This window comes from Bos javanicus, chromosome 18 (assembly GCF_032452875.1).
Source record: "Bos javanicus breed banteng chromosome 18, ARS-OSU_banteng_1.0, whole genome shotgun sequence".
Classification (NCBI taxonomy): domain Eukaryota; kingdom Metazoa; phylum Chordata; class Mammalia; order Artiodactyla; family Bovidae; genus Bos; species Bos javanicus.
The window spans coordinates 12,215,061-12,228,167 of NC_083885.1; the positions used below are offsets into that span (position 1 = coordinate 12,215,061).

A 13,107-nucleotide genomic window follows, 5' to 3' on the forward strand; every position below is an offset into this window, starting at 1 on the left:
GCCTGCTCAGGGACGCAGGTCTTCTCTCAGACTGCTGCCTCCCCCGGGCCCCCCACGCCTGCCCCTTCCCGAGTCCTCACCAGCCACCCTCGACTTCCACGTTTCAGTTAGCAGTTCAAGGCCATCTTGCTTTTCCCATTAAGTTCTCCTAGACGTGACCTGCTACCCAGTCCAAAGCCACGTTCATATTTCCAGGTATATATTCTGTGCTCCCCACATCTAGGTATCAAGTCCTGACTCTGCTTTTCAAGGGCTTGGCCACGGGCTAAGGGCCTCCGCTCACAGAGCCCCGCGGGATGGGCGGTGGGCGCTGCCGCGGGCTAAGGGCCTCCGCTCACAGACCCCACGGGACGGGCGGTGGGCGCTGCCGCGGGCTAAGGGCCTCCGCTCACAGACCCCGCGGGACGGGCGGTGGGCGCTGCCGCGGGCTAAGGGCCTCCGCTCACAGACCCCACGGGACGGGCGGTGGGCGCTGCCGCGGGCTAAGGGCCTCCGCTCACAGAGCCCCGCGGGACGGGCGGTGGGCTCTGTGCTGGACCACACCTGCTATGTGGGTAGCAGTCCTGGCAGCCTGCCTGGGGTAGTGGCGGGGACACTGGGATAGCCCTCCCCCTTCGAGTTCGCAGGTGAGAAGGGGTCCCGGATGGGGGAGTTGGGCAGGGATGGGGTGGGGGACTTGCTCCAGCAGCATCATCCGCAGGGATCCAGGCCTGAAGCCTGGGGGCCAGCTGGACTTGTGGGGCCATGTCCTGGCTCGCCTGCCCGCCCAGTGAGGAGCTATCGGGGTGACGCGACCTCAAGGCCTGAAGGAGCAGGAGACACTCTTGATTGAACCATTAGCTTTTGCACTTAGAGCTTCCAGGATTACCAGTCTCCAACCCACACCCATTACCCCCACTTGACAGATGAGAAGACTGAGGCCAAGAGGCCGTGTGACTTCTCCAAGGCTGCTTTCGCTCAGGTGGGTGTGGGGGCTGGGCTTGGACCCAGGCCTGCTGACTCTGAGCCCTCAGGGGCGGGCCCTGCTCCCCTTCTAGGGGGCCCTGCCCAGCTGAGCTCCTGGACCCCTGCAATGTTGCGCCCACCCGCTCGCCCACCTGCCTTCATGTGAGAGCATCAGGGCCTCACACTCTCCCTGGGGAAGCTGGCTGTGGCCTTGGGCCCTGGGGCTCTCCCTTAGGACCCTGGGCCCATTTTACAGCTTTGTTTGAGAAAACTGACCGAGGCCAGCACCACACTGCTCTTTGTTAGCCAAAGGCGGCTCAGGGGTGTGCAAGAGACTTCTCTGGGGTGGCCTGGCTGCTGTCTGTGGGGACGGCATCTCCTCCCAGCCTTGCTGGCCTTCTACTGTTTCCTCTGGGTTTCTAGGGAGAAGAAAGTATGGCAGTAACTTCCTAAAGCCGGCGATACGGGCTCTTGTTTTTTACAGGCAGTGAGGGCTGTCAGCTGTGCCCCGCTAACTTGACCCCAGAACGGGCGGTGTTATCGGCCCATCTCTGCAGCCTGCGTGAGGCCGGCTGAATTATGTCGGGGAGGTTATCGGGGACAGACGGTAGTTCTCTGCCAGGGCAGCGGGGCTTGGGGTTAATGGGCAAAGGTCAGCGCCTGCCAGGGCTGCATGTGGGATGGATTAAGTCCCTACCGGGCCTGGGGGAGGTGGCCGCTGGAGGACTCGGCTGCTCCTGGGCCAGCCCTGACTGAACTCACTTCTTTGGGATCTCAGGGTTCACGTGCATGAGGACTGATATGGTTTTTCTCTGTAAGGAAGAAGCCAGTGGACTCTTCGCTTGGAATCAGGGTGTTCCTAACTTGAATAGACTGTGGTGTCCACCTCCACGATTTAATGCAGATGATATAATAATATCCGACGTGCAGGTGTTTGCAGGTGAAGAGCTCCTAATAAGCCCATTTTACAGACTAGGAAGCTGAGGCCCCAGAGGCAGTGTCGCTGGCCCCAGTAGCCTGGTTCTGGTTCGCTTCTGGGGGCGTGAGGACTGCAGGCTTTTAGTGGGGTGGGTGATGGGAGCCCAGGTGTGCTTCTGGTCTCTTCCTGGCCGACGAGGATCTCAAGACCCTGTGATCTTACAGGTCTCCATCACTGCTGCATCCCGGGTGCCAGGCTGGGTGTGGGGGCATGCAGGTGCCTGCTGATGGGAGGACAGCTGCCCCTTACCAAACGTGAGCCACATGCTGGGAGCAGCCTGAGCTGCTGTAACAAAACCAGGGGGCTTAGGCCTGGGGTGCTCACAATGACAGACAGGAGTCCTTGCTCAGCTCTGGAAGGAAGACGTGTGAAGTCAGGGGAGGGTCCTTCCAGCACCCATGACCCCGAGTGTCCTTGGCTTGTGGCCGCATCACTCCAGTCTCTGCCTCCATCCTCCGGTGATCTCTCCCTGCTGGTCTGTCCCACACCCCCCTCTCCTCCCCTCTTATCAGGACACCTGTCATGGGATCCAGGATCCAGACAGGCACTCCAGGATGGTCTCACCTCGAGATCCTTGACTTAATTACTGCCTTAAAGACCCTTTCTTCAAAAAACGCCCCACCTGCAAGGTTTTGGGGGTTGGACAGAAAGTGTTAGAGGCTATGAACCCACCTCATGGGCTCAGTGCTCTTTATCCAAACTCTTAGCCCTCACAACAACCCTCTTGGTCCTTCATGATGGAGGTAGCTGAGTCTGGGCATCTGGGCCACCACCTGGGGCCAGGCAGCACCCCATGCAGGAGCCGCATGCGGGGAAACTGACTCAGTCCACTGGAGTTCCTCCTTGCCTCCCATAGGATGTACATGGATGTCTGGGTGGGGATGTCTGGACTTCTTCTGAACTCCTCCTCCCCAACCTGGCAAAACTGTGTAAGAGTCGAGAGGCAGCCGTGGGAGCCGAGGGCTGGGGTGGGAGGGGTGTGTGGGCAGCGACTCAAGTTCACAGTTAGGAGTCTTGGTTTCCACACTGGAAACTGCGGGTCTTCATTTGTCCCCATGGAGCAGGAGCGGGATGGAGCAGGAGCGGGATGGAGCAGGAGCGGGATGGAGCAGGAGCGGGTCCATCGCTGTGTACAGTGCGGCTGTGATGTCCGTGTGTTGTGGTTATTATCCTGCTGCTGTCATTGTTCAGTCACTCAGTTGTGTCCGACTCTTTGCAAACCCATGGACTGCAGCACGCCAGGCTTCCCTGTCCTTCACCATCTCCCGCAATTTGCTCAAACACATCCACTGAGTCGATGACGCCATCCAACCATCTCATCCTCTGTCGTCCCCTTCTCCTCCTGCCCTCGGTCTTTTCCAGCATCAGGGTCTTTTCCAATGAGTCGGCTCTTTGCATCAGGTGGCCAAATGATTGGAGCTTCAGCATCAGTCCTTCCAATGAATATTCAGGGTTGATTGCCTTTAGGATTGACTGGTTGGATCTCCTTGCAGTCCAAGGGAGTCTCAAGAGTTGCTGTTGTTATGAAGGTCATTACTGAAGCAGTAACAGTTACCACGATGACCAGTGTAGAGTAACCCTGTGCCCTTTTTCCTCTAGGAGCTGTGTGTTTATGGCCTCGTCTGTCTTCACAAGTTACCCTCCCAGATAAGAATCACCTTAGCCCCGTTCCGCAGTTGAGGAAGCTGATAACTACTTACTCACTTCCACCTTTTCTGTCTGGAGAATTCCATCTCCGTCAGGAGCTCTGTTCTCACTCCCTCTTTTGGTTCCCCCGCAGGATGGTGTGTTTCTAGAATAAATTTGATGGCGGTCTTTTTTACCCAGAGGGAGGCAAACGTTAAATTCCCAGGTGGGCAGGCTCCCAAGAGGGGAGCTGCCAAGGGTTCTTGTGGGTTTGGGTGAAAGCGACTCCCTGGGGAGCCTGAGGCCCAGGGAGAGGGCTGCACCCCAGATAAGGGCATGGCCTTGGGTGGCCCATTTTGCTAGGACACAAGAGGCTGCCAGGAGCTCAGGAAAGTTCTGAGGCCTGGAGCAAACCTGGAGGCCAAGCTGCCCGCAGACGTGATAAGCATAAATCCGGCCATGGCCTGGAAGCCGGCCTCCTGCGCCGAGCCCGCCTGTGGCCCTGGGCCTTCCTCCAGGGATGCTGCTGGGAGTGGAAGCTCTGGCCCTTCCGCTGGGTGACCCAACTCTGACTCACTTCCCCAGAGAGGTCCCCACCAAGCTTGACATCAGGTCAGCTTCTTGGAGCATCCAGCCCCTGAGGACCGCAGGGCAGGTATTGGCCATTGTAGCCCCTGTCGGGGCAGAAGGCCAAGCTTTGGGTTCTAGGGTGCTGGCATCCAGGAAAGTGGGGGTACAGTCTGAGAGCAATGGGGACGGGGGGGATGGGGCAGCCAAGGGTGGGAGGGGTCCGGGTGGCTGAAAGCTCCCTGTAGGGCTGGGACGGGACCCCAAAGGGCAGGTGGGCCAGACCCTGGGTGGGCTGTGGAGCTTGGCTGCCTGGGTCAGAATCCAGCACATTTTTACACACTTGTGGCCTTGAGCAAACAAAGGCTCTAACTTCTGCAGGTCTCGACTTCCTTATCGGCACAATGGGGCTGATAACAAGACCTGTCTGGAAGACTGCTGGGGAGCTCTGTGAGGGTCCATCTCCCCACCTTCAAATCCCATGAAAGCCTCGGTGGGAAAAAACCAGTTTGTGGTCTGATAAGTCTGAGCAAATTGCCAGCTTTCTCCTCACCTCCCCATGGGTCACGTGAGGTCTAGAGCAGCGAGGTTCTGAGAAGCCCGGGTCAAGATGACTTTGAAGCCCGTGTGCGGCGCTGATAACGCTCGCCAGAGGGGTGTCTGGGTGGGAAGTTTCAGAATGGGTGCTGTATGTGCTTAGTTGCTCAATGGTGTCTGACTTTTTGCAACCCCAGAGGAGCCAGCCAGGCTCCTCTGTCCATGGGGATTCTCCAGGCGAGAGTACTGGAATGGGTTGCCATCCCCTTCTCCAAGGGAAGCTTTCCAACCAAGGGATCAAACCCAGGTCTTCCGCATCGCAGGCAGATTCTTTACCGTCTGAGCCACCAGGGAAGCCTAAGGACGAGTGGGTTATATGTCATACATCTAGGAGAAAGCGTACAGATAAGAGGACTCCACACAGAGAACAGGCCTGAGCTGCAGGGGCGAGGTGTGAGGTCCACGCGGGTGGGCAAGGGGCTCGGGAAACTCAAACTCCCATTGCTTGGGGGCCCCTGCCTCATGGCCCTGGCATTTGGTTGACAGACTCACATGGCAAAAGCATGAATCCCAGGAGTAGGGCTGCTAGAGTGTATAATGAGTGTTCTTAAAGGAAATCAACCCTGAATATTCATTGGAAGGACTGATGCTGAAGCTGAAGCGCCGATACTTTGGCCACCTGATGCGAAGAGCTGACCGACTCACTGGAAAAGACCAGACGCTGGGAAAGAGTGAAGGCAAAAGGGGAAGGGGGCAGCAGAGGATGAGAGGGTTAGGTAGCATCACTGACTCAGTGGACATGAATTTGACCAAACTCTGGGACATAATGGAGGACAGAGGAGCCTGGTGTGCTGCGGTCCATGGGGTAGCAAAGAGTTGGACACAACTTAGAGCCTGAGCAATAATAATGAGTATATGTTTAACTGTATAAAAAAACACCAAACTGCCTATAAGGCAACTGTGCCATTTTGTGGCACCATCAGGGAATGGGAATTCCCATCAGCTTCTGGGATTTTAGTTGTCCTGAGAGGCATGTTATGATATCTCTGTAGGTTTTTTTTTTTTTTTAATGTGGCCCATTTAAAAAGTCTTTATTGAATTTGTTACACTATTGCTTCTGTTTTATGTGTTTTTTTTTTTTTTTTTTTTGGCCAAGACGCATGTGGGATCTTAGCTCTCTGACCAAGGATCAAACCTGAACACTCTGCATTGGAAGGTGAAGTCTTAACCACTGGACCACTGGGCAAGTCCCTCTCTTTAGGTTTTTATTTGTATTTCCTTAATGACATATGATGCAGAACACTTTTCCATATGCTTATTTGCCATCCATATATCTTCTTTGCTGAAGTTAAGTGACTGTTTAGATCTTTGGCCTATTTTTATTTGGTTGGTTGGTTTGCTTATTGTTGAGTTTTAAGAGTTCTTTATATATTCCGGACACCAGTCCTTTTTACCAGATACATGATTTCAAATATTTTCTCCAAGTCTATTGCTTATCTTTTCATTCTGTTAATGTTTTCTTTACTTTTACAAAGTAAATGCTTTTAACTTTGATGTGAGACAATGTGTTTATTTTGTTCTTTGATAGGTTGTGCTTTTGGTGCCAGATCTAAGCACTCGTTGCCAAACACGTGGTGATGTAGATTTTATCATCTGGGTTTTTTCCTGGGAACTTTATAGCTGTACATCTTCCATTTAGGTGAGTGATCCAGTTGGGGGGTCACTCTTCATTGCGGTGCTCAAACTTCTCATTGTGGTGGCTTTGTGTGTGTGTGTGTGTGTGTGTGCGTATCATAAGCTCTAGCAGTTGCGGTTCCTGGGCTCTAGAGCATAGGCTCAATAGTTGTGGTGTGTGGACTTCGTTGCTGCATGGCATGTGGGATCTTCCTGGATCAGGGATTGAACTTGTGTCTCCTGCACTAGCACGTGGATTCTTTACCAATGAGCCACCAGGGAAGCCCTGGATGGCTCTTTTCTAAAGCAGTCTTGGTGTTGAGGATAAGGAGAATACCAACAAGAACAAGTTTTTTCTCTGGCTTTGCCTTCATGCCCACAGCCAACCTAGAAGTTTACACTTACTGATCGTCTATTGTTCACAAGACCTAAGGCTAGACTTTTAAGCATCTTCTCATTCAGTCCCTACACCCACATTATGAGATACGCACTTATAATCTTCACTTGATGGATGAGGGAACTAGAACAGAGAGAGGTTAAGTAGCTGATGGTGACCAGGTATGCAGGGTGGAGGATGCCGCCTTGTAAGACAGCATGGGAGGTGAAGTGTGGTAAGGACTCACACCCCAGAACAATGGCTTCTGGCCGCACCTGGCTCTTGGGCATCTGAAATGAGACTATTCCGAATTGAAATGTGCTATCAGTATAAAATAAGGTCTGGATTTTGAAGACTTGGTACCCAAAAATGTAAAACATTTCATCGATAGGTTTTCAGAATCATGTTTCACATCAAAATAGTATTTTGTCTATACGGTTGCTGTTTAGTCGCTCAGTTGTGTCTGACTCTTGTAACCTCATGGACTGTAGCCCGCCAGGCTCTTTTGTCCATGGGATTTCCCAGGTAAGAATACCGGAGTGGGTAGTCACTGCCTTCTCCAGGGGATCTTCCTGACCCAGGAATCAAACCTGCATCTCCTGCATTGGCAGGTGGATTCTTTACCACTGAGCTGGCCAGGAAGCCCGTTTTGTCTATTTTAGGTTAAGTAAAATATATTATGCACACAGAGGTCACCTGCTTCTTACTCTTTCTAATAGGGACTTCTGGGAAACACTAAGTTACCATGTAGTTCCCACTTTGTTTCTATTCTATAGCTCTGCTTTGGATGAGGGGTCAGTCAGCTAGTTACGGCTCCTGGGCTCAAGGTGGCCCAAAGCCTGCTTGCCTGTGGGGTCTTTTTGTAAATTAAGTTTTATTGGTACATAGTCCATCCATTCCTTGGCATGGTGCCTATGGCTGTTTTCGCACTATACCAGCAGAGTTTAGCAGCTGCAGCAGGGACAGTAACAGCCACACCAACTGAGCTATCTGGGAAGCCAGAAAGAGCCACAAAGCCCTGGATATTCACTATCTGGCCTCTTATAGAAAAAAAAAGTGTCAACCTCTGCTCTGGATGAACGTCTCCAGACGTTCATGGCTGTCTCCCAGAATGTTAACTATCTCTTTGGAGAGATTAGAGGCGATTTTGGATTTTTTTCTTTTTGCGCCTCTTTCAAAAATGAAAGCACTTCTTTGGCAATAAGGAAGAAAAATCGTCAATGCGTTTTTACTACAGAATAATAAAGTATGAGATAGGAGAACAGAAGGTGCCGCTGGGCTGACCCTGAAAATGAGTCATCTCTGGTTCCTGTGCCTGCTTCCCAGGGGGTCTGGGAGGACCCAGGAAGCCTCTCACACGGGCAGTAATCCAAAAGTTTTTTTCTTGGGGAGGGGCTGTTAACGTGGGAACGAGGAGGGAGGGGTGTGGGGGCCAAGGAAGCCGGTTAGCCACGGGCAGACCCGAGGAGGCTGGGCCACACGGCGTGGGGGCTCGGGAAGCGAGGCCCATCTGGTTTGCGTTAGGTTTATAAGGTTGATAGCAAATAAGGGTATTAGAGCTAATTTACTTATTTAGAGAAAGACGACTCAATCCCAGAAACTGTGATTGGGCCAGAGTGGTATCCCCATCCCTGGCCTGCAGAAGTGCCCCCCGGGAGGAGGGGCCTGCCAGGCCGAGGCCCTGGTGCAGATTGGTATCAGTTAAAAATAGCCTGGCAATCACGTGTGGCCTCGGGGTGGGCTCTGGACCTCGCCAGCCCCTCCCCTGCCTCCTCTGGAGGGCACACTCCCACCAGGAGGATCTCTGCCCACCTTGGGCTCCCATAGCCATCCTGGAACGTGGGTAGCCTTCTAGGTGAGGATAGAGGGGGACCCACACACAGCAACCTTCCCCCAGGACAGGGTCCCTGGTACAAGGGCTTGAAGGTGGGGGTGAGGGACCAGACTCAGTTGTTTGGCAGCTTCCCAGCTGGTCGGAAGGCTTCCCTGGCAGCTCAGGGGTAAAGAATCTGCCTGCCCATGTGGGAGATGTGGGTTCAATCCCTGGGTTGGGAAGATCCACTAGAGAAGGGAGTGGCTATCCACTCCAGCATTCTTGCCTGGAAAAATCCCACGGACAGAGGAGCCTGGCAGGCCCCAATTCATGGGGTTGCAAAGAGTTGGACATGATTGAGCCGCTAATATACACTTTCCTTCCATACCAGAAGAGCTTATCACTGGAAAACTCTGACCATCTTATTTGGGGTGTGCAGGTAGAGGGGGCTTGTCTATTTCTGTTACCCAGGCTGCACTGGGCTTTAGCAGCCTACTTTCTTTACAGTCTTAGCAAGAAAACCTCCTGTTTACTGACATTTTAGATCAAGTACAGCAGAACAAAATTCCAAAGGACAACGAGAACGCCAACAATTAAGTGTTCCTCTCGAGGAAAATCCCCTCCACCTTGGTTCTATTATGTCAGCGGCCAACTTCTTCCCTCCTGCCAACTTTGAAGTCTAGGATATTTCTGGGTTTAATTCCTTTAAAATGAAATTTATTTTAGCTCTGATTAGAAGAGGGATACACCTTTGTGATATCCCTAAAGAGAATGCTAAACAAAAAGGCATAAGAAGGGGCTTCCCTGGTGGCTCAGTTGTAAAGGATCCACCTGCCGCTGCAGGAGACAGGGTTCAACCCTTGGTCTAGGAAGATCTCACGTGTCACAGAGCAACTAAGTCCGTGCGCCCAACTACTGAGCCTGTGCTCTGGAGCCCGGGAGCCGCAGCTACTGAAGTCCGCGCGCCTAGAGCCGGTGCTCCGCAACATGAGACGCTTCTGCCATGAGAAGCCTGTGCACACCAACTAGAGTGTAGCCCCTGCTCGGCGCAACTAGAGAAAAGCCCTCACAGCAACGGAGACCCAGCACAGCCAAAAATAAACAAATACCTTTTAAAAAGATATAAGGAATTAAAATCATCTGAAACCCTATCACTCAGAAATAATTCACCTTTAACACTTTAGTCTTGTCCTTCCAGGGTCTCCCTCTCCCAGCCCCTGCCCCTCCTCTCCTTGACGTTGGAAGAGGAAGCTGATCTGTGTGTACCCACTGCCTAATTTCACTCGTTTCAAATGATAATGACACACACCCAGCTTCATTGAGAAGGTGAGAGGCCTAAAGAGAGACCCGCAGAGTCACTGCAGTGGCCAGAGCGGGGCAGGGCCCGGGGGCAAGGTTGCTGCCCTCACCCAGCCTTGACAGATGAGGATGCAGGGCCTGGCAGAGGCAAAACGCCTGGCTCTGGAGTGGTGCCTCCAGGCCTTCCTGGAGGCAGTTTGCATGCACCCCGGAGAGAAGAGGGTGGAGCTGGGGAAGGCTCTCAAAGGGAGGGGTGTCCGGACTCTGCCTGCTGTGTTTCTACGGGGCTGACCCTGTGTGCTCCCATGTGACTCTTCCTGTGTCAAGCCTTTCTCAGTTTTAAGTGACAGACTCACTTCACATTTCAGTTTAAAACAAAAAAGTCTGTAGGGCTCATCGCATGATACAAGGACCCAGTCCCTGGGGTTCAGGCACAGCTGGATCCAGGCACTTGAATGCTGTGGTCGTCTGCCTTGCTCTCTCCTCCAGGTTCTCCTTTGCTCTAGCCTGTTTTCATTTACAGAGCTAATTTCCTGGTCTCCTGCAGCTCCGATTACACTCTGCCAGTTTAGTGATATAAACACGGAGATCGTTCTCCATTCTGTTGTCCTGGCAACACCCTGGGGTTGATGCTTACTGGCTGGTCATGTGACATCTTCAGCCAATCACTGTGACTTGGGTTGTCCGGGTCCTGTGTTTGCCCCTCAAATGGGGGCAGGGATGGGTGTTGTCTACCACCCGAGTACCGTAGAGTGAGCATGAGAAGGATAGTTCCTGGAAGGACATGGAGAGGCTGGTCCCTGGAACAGGGGTGACTGTCCAGTCTGGTGCCTGAAATGATACACCCCCATCGAGCCCTTCCGAAGCAAGGCCCTCTTCCTGGGTTGTAACCTGCTGCTACTCTAATGGGGTGATGGTCACTAGCATATTAGCAGAACGGGGAGTTATCTGAACAAGTCACTGACACCGGTTGTCATCAGCACAGGGAGGGGCTTGAGGTCTGGAGCCCGGGACAAGTCAGCCAGGAGGGGGAGAGTTCCACAGCCCAGGAAGCCTCAGTGAGTGGGAGGCTCTGACATTCAGAGGATGGCGTGACAGCCCCTGGTGTGGGTGTGGATGTTTCCAAACAGAAAGAAAGGTTTGTGGACAAGCTGCGTGATTGCACAATGTTGCTCCTGGGGCAGCCCCCGTGGGGCAGGACTTCAGAGCAAACTCTCAGGCCCTCCAGCCCAAGCTCTGGCTTCCATGTGCAAGGACAGCTCCCTCCAGGTGGGGTCAGTTCCACTCACTGCCCAGCAGCTGTGTCCCCGCCCACTCTGGCTCACCACTCCCCAACCCTCCACGGTCTTCTTTCATGTTGGTGTCCTCTTGTGGACTGGAACTTCCGGGAGAGTGAGGACTTTGTGTTGCTTGCTCTCTGGCACACAGCTGGCGCCCAACAAGTACTCTCTGTTTGGATGGGTGATGGCTGGCTGGTTGAGCTGGTTGAATGGCTCAGTGGGTGGATGTTTGAATGGAAGGATGGTTGAGTGGACAGATGGCTGGAGGGTTGGGTGAGTGGATGGAAGGGAGGCAGCAGGCTGGATGGAAGGACACCTGATGGACAGATGGCTGGTCAGAAGGCTAGCTAGAGGCAGAATCATGTGACTGTGAAGATCAGGGTCACTGATGCCAGGCTTCCTGGGTTCAAACCCCATCCCTTCCATCTACTGGTTTGCCGACTTCCAGGAAATTTTAACCTCTTTGGGACTCCATCTTATCCACTAAATCTTATCCAGACCATCTTATCCTACTGGTCTTTACTCAAAGCCTGCTGTGTGTAAGGTGTGGCATTGGCCACGAGGGACAAAAAGTCTACCAGGGAACTCCCAGGGTGTGGGGTAGAGAACTCGAACGAGTGTCCGTGAAGCTGGGTAGCTGCCTGCACATTCACACGTTCAGCTTCAAGTGTCCACTGAGACACGGGTCATTTCCACAGTGAACACCACAGCCCTGCACAAACTGGGCTGGTTGAATCTGCAGATGCCGAGTTTTGGATACAGTGGGGCCATGGATACGGGGGAACAACTGGAAGTTATACTTTAGATTCTGACTATGTGGAGGGTCTCCAGCCTGTGTTGCTCAAGACTCAAGCTGAACAAGCGTGCAGCCTGATGAATTTTGATACAGGTACAAGCCCCTGTGGGCTCTCTAGATGGCTCACCGGTAAAGAATCTGCTTGCAATGCAAGTGATGTGGGTTTGATCCCTGGGCCTGGAAGATCCCCTGGAGAAGGAAATGGCTACCCACTCCAGTATTCTTGCCTGGAAATCCTGTGGACAGAGGAGCCTGGTGAGCTACAGTCCACGGGGACGCAACAGTTGGACACGACTTAGTGACTAGAAAAACAACACACTCCTGTAACCACCCCCATAAGATATGGAGCATCACCCTCCTAGAAAGTGCTCCAGCTCCCTACCATCCACTCTCTCCACCTGCTGGCCTTGGGTGGCCATGGTCTGCCTTCAGTCACTTCAGAGTGGCTTTGCTGCTCTGAAAGTGCCCCTTCCTTTCTGGGTTCTTCTGCTGGGTGGTGTGTGGGGATTCACCCACAGGTGTGTGTGTGTGTGTGTGTGTGTGTGTGTGTGTGAGTGTATGTGTCGGTGTGTGTGTATCTGTGTGCGCGCACTTCATCCACGTGACTGCTGAGCAGTTCTTCATGCCATAAAGAACCACATGTGGTCCCCTCTCACCTGCAGATGGACACTGGGTTGTCTCCAGTCTGGGGCTCTTAGGATTAAGGCTGTTATGAACATTTTGTGACCAAGTATATTGCGGAAATGTTTTTTTGGGGTAAATATACCCCTCACCCTAACCCCTGAGAGAGGCCACAGGGCTTCATGAAAACAGCATCAATTTGGTATCAGGCAGTGCCTGACTAGCAGAGACCCCAAGTGAGTCCTGGAACTTGCTGAGCCTCAGTGTTTTCATCTGCAAAATGGGGTTTATAAGGCCCACCCAGAGCATCCCAGGGCATCTCAGGAGGCTGCTGAGCATTGGGTTTCCCTCTGTCCTCAGTGCTGCTCATCTGCCTCCCCTCTGAGGGGAGAGATCAGTGAGGCACCCCACTATCCACCCTGTCCTACTTTCCGGGATAGAGGGTGGACGGTTGTGAGATACTGAAGCCTTCCCAGGGGATTTCTATGTCAGCCGACTTGGAGACCCTGTGTTAACACAGATCAGAGTCTCAGTGAGGTCACTGCACCAGCAATATCAGCAGCACCTGGGAACCTGCTGGAAACGTAGCTGGTG

General features: G+C 53.1%; 1 long non-coding RNA gene across 1 annotated transcript in view; it reads right to left on the minus strand.

Annotated features, from left to right (window-relative positions):
• LOC133230061 (uncharacterized) overlaps positions 1–13,107 on the minus strand; it is a 236,964-nt gene that overhangs the window by 98,505 nt on the left and 125,352 nt on the right. The gene's annotated exons all lie outside the window — the stretch shown is intronic.